Source organism: Castor canadensis, chromosome X, assembly GCF_047511655.1.
Source record: "Castor canadensis chromosome X, mCasCan1.hap1v2, whole genome shotgun sequence".
Lineage (NCBI taxonomy): Eukaryota > Metazoa > Chordata > Mammalia > Rodentia > Castoridae > Castor > Castor canadensis.
This window is the reverse complement of record NC_133405.1, coordinates 132,994,811-132,999,013: the sequence shown is the minus strand read 5'-3', so window position 1 is coordinate 132,999,013 and position 4,203 is coordinate 132,994,811.

The following is a 4,203-nucleotide window of genomic DNA, read 5'->3' as shown; positions in this document are numbered from 1 at the left end:
TCTGTGAAAAGAATGTAGATGCTGTCTAGATGAAGGCATGGAAGGAACTCCCAATAAAAGAAAGGAGAGGGACAAAGTATATTCTAACAATGTATACTCTGTAGAGGGAAAAAGGAGAAGATAAGAATAATTTTATTTGCTTGTTTGCCTAAAGAAACTGGAAAAATAAGCAAAGAACCATATAACAATGGTTATATAAATTAGCAATATGATTCACTTAATTCTTTCAGCGACCAGTTAAGAAAATACATGCATAATTCTGTAAGATGGTTAGAGACTCATAGCCTGGTACACCCTGTGAGGTTCTACCAGGAGAGGAATCTGGGAAGCGTGGGCCTTGCCTCCTCCAGGAACCATTTCACACACCTTTCCCCTTGCTGATTTTCACCATTGCTGATCATAGCTGTGAATGGGACTATATGCTGAGTTTTGTGAATCCTCCTTGGTGAAGCCAGGGGTGGTCTAGGGGACTCCTAACACAGTACACAGTACCTCCCTCTCTCCCTGTATCAGTCTTTCTATCTCTATATAAAACTTCAGTACCACATTAATATGTACTGCCTGTTAAAGTCAAATAAAAATGAAAAAGGCCTTCACTGCATATTTGCCTAAAAGTCACATCCGCTCTGTCCTTCTTTTCCTCCCACCCTCCCTCCTTTCTCTTTCTTTCTTTCTATCTTTCTTTCTTTCCTCTCTTCTTTTTCCTATTTACTATGAAAGAGTTATGTCATAACTGTTTATTTTCTATTAAAATGAAAGAAAAAGTTTAAAACTTACTGCCCAAAAAATATGTAAATAAAAAATAAAAACTTACTGCCTTATATTTGTAATCTAAAATCCCCCAATCAAAATAGAAGAAGAAAAAGGAGGAGGAGAGAAATAAAGAATACAACAAATTTCATTGCCTTGATCACTAAGGAGACAAAATTTTTATAGTTTTGTTTTTTTAACAGTGTTAGATTCAATTTTTAAACTTTTTTCAGCTTCTATAAATTAATGTTTTAGAATCTTATGGCTTTGTGTTAGGAGAATATATCCCTCTGTCCACATAAAACGGTCCAGCAAATAAGTGGAAATACAAGTCTGCCATTCAGGAAAACATTTTTGTCACAGAATTTAGAGTTAACTTTGAGGATATCATAAATTTTTAAAGTTTTTATATAAACAAAGATTTTAGAGAGATTATAGAGACCAAAGTCTTTGTGTCTATACTGACTGCCTTCTGAATAAAAAATAAACAAAATTTACAAAGTTATAAAAGATGTTTTGGGGACAAATTGGGGAACTTTGCAGAATTGTTATGAGATATATGAATTATTCATATTCTTTGATGTCATGCTTATTTTAGCAGATACAGGCTTAAATATTTGAGGGTAGAATGTCATGTTGTCTACAGCTTTAAAATGATTAAGCAAAAAGTGTATATATCCACACACAAAGAAGTAAAAGTAATGTAGCTCACTGTTAACAATTGTTGAAATTCAACAGCCAGTATACAGGTTATATTGTGCAATTCTTTCAACTTTTTTATATGTCTGAAACTTTTCAAGGTGAACAGTTGGGAAGAAAAAGATTTTCTCTAAAAAGCTAAGATGTGATGATATAAATGAAATGAAAGTCAAATGACGCTGGGGATGAGGCTCAATGCACAAGGCTTTGTTCAATGCCCAGCACACACACACACATGTAGAATGATATAAAATCAGTTATTAGAAAATCAATAGCCACCCCATTACTAAATCTACTGTATAGAGTTGAGAAGGACAGAGTGTCTTCTGAATAAGAAAACAAAAGCTTTATTGATGCTTGAATACTGGAAAAGTTATAGTTGACAAAACTCCTAGTTACTTCAACAAGCTAGTAAACCCAATCCAATGACTGGTTACTTTAGTTGGTTAATCTGCTTAATGATCTTCTTAAAACTGACCTAATTGTTTGAATTGTTCTATTTTATGATTACCTTTATCATCAATAAAGGGCAGTTTCTTAGGCACTAACAATGAACAGGATTCTTAACTCAAGGAGTCTGCACTATCATTGGGGAATCAGGAGATGTGAATTGTGGATAAACAGCAATACAAGAAAGCATGAGTGATATGCTAAATGTATCAAATCATAAATTTTTGGTGCCTTAGCACATAGAATGGGAATGTGTCATTACTGCTCACATAGCCTCATCCTTTACCTTGTGAATGAGTAAACAGATTTGTTTTTATGTAGTCAAATTTTCTTTAAGACATTGGGATTATTGTTGTTGGCTTTTTGTTTGTTGTTGTCATACTTAGAACAACTTTCAAACTTCAAGATTATAAAAACATTTACTATGGTTTCCTCTAGCACTTTTAGTATTTAATGTCGTATATTTAAATTTTAGAACCATGTGAAATTCATTTTGAAGTGAGAAATTGCTTTATATTTTCTAAACCCCAAGCCAGTTGCTTGACATTATTTGAATAATCTCTTTTGCCTTCGATGAAACTTTAAACTAGTATCCCATATATGCTTTTACTTAATTCTGACTTCTCTGTTTCATCAATGAGTTGGCACTATGTTGTTTTAAGCAATACAGCATTATAATAATGCATTTATAGATCTAGAAGAGATCTAAAAATCCTCCCCTTGGTACTTGTTCACCCAGAACTTGCTATTCTCAAATGTGGTTTCACCCCAGTCATACTCAATACTTAATATTCGTTGAGGTGCTCTTCACTATACAAAAGGAGATGACATTCATAGATAGCATGGCCCTGTCTTTGTAACTAAACAAAAAAAGCCTAACTGATTCGCCAAATGTCTCCCAGTTTCTAGTCAAGCTGGCAAATTTCTCATGAAATCCTATCGGTATTTGATTGAGATTGTACAGCATATACAAATCAATTTTCACCAAATTTCCATTTTTTATAATGTTGTGGCCTATATTTCCAATAGCAACGTGTTTCTCATCATTTATTCAAGTCTCTGTGTCTTCCAGAAGCCCTGGCAGGAAACAGATGTCGCTCTCACATGAGAAATTGATGAGTTCAGCAAAGTGACTGTGTATTTGGACAAGATTTCATGAAATCAGGAAATATGACGCAACATTTCAGGGGAGAGCCTGCCTGGCCTGGGCCTGTTGTAGCGAGAGGAACAATTATTGGGATTCAGGGAGGAGAGCATCATGGGACAGGAGCATCTGTAGATAAGTGTTGCAGCCAATTTACAACCAGGCAAAGAGAGAGAGCCAGGCAGAGAAAGACCCTGCCCTCCAGTTTCTAACCAGGCCCTCCCATTGACCAAAGTCAACCAGAAGGCAGCAGTGAGCAAGGGACTGTTGTTTTTACAGCTCAGCCTGCAGGCCCTAGAGCAGGATGGGAATGCTGGGAGAGTACCCTTGGGGGAAAGGGAAAGAGTGAAGCACTACATACTCCACTCTCCCCCAGAACCTGGGTTCCTTGCATTTCCCGTCAATTCTCTTCCCAAGCATTTCAGATTTTACTGTTTTGAGTGAGCGCTCTCCTTTCAGTACCAGTTTGGATCACTTACTGTGATATATGTGAGAAGGCTATTAATTTTCACATCTTGTTTGCACAACAACCTGCTTCTGTCTGCCTATGTGGGTACCACTTGCTATCTGACCCCAGGGCAAGTCCAATACCCTTCCCAATCAATTCCAGTATTTGTAAGAAATGGGCAACAAAGCATTTACTTCATTTTTTTAGTATTTAATGAGATAATATGCATGAAGCAGTTAAAACATCATCTGGCTTATATGTTACCAATTAGTGCATCTAGTAATTTTTCAACTGATTTGGGGCTCTGATAACTTTTCAGTCTAGCATATTAACCCTAATCATTATCTACTATTTCCCCATGCCAAACTCTGCATTTACTACATTCTCTACAGCTGGGACAAGTGGATTCAAGGACTTTAAACATAGCAACAATATTTTGATTCTACCTACAAAAGGCTTCCATAATTAGTTAAGAAGGGAACCAGGCTCCTGGGGACCACACTTTGAGAAACAAGGCTTTCTATCACACAAGACTGCTAGTGCAGCTGACCTTTCTAAACTAGGGTGAGTGAAGCAACTGGCAGCTTTGCCACTACTTAAAAACCATCCTCCCTTCCAGCTGGGCCAATGACAAAACAAGATAAATTTAGACATGTCTCTAAGATATCTACAGAACACTGGTTCTCAACCTGCAGTGCTTTGCCCCTCAGAG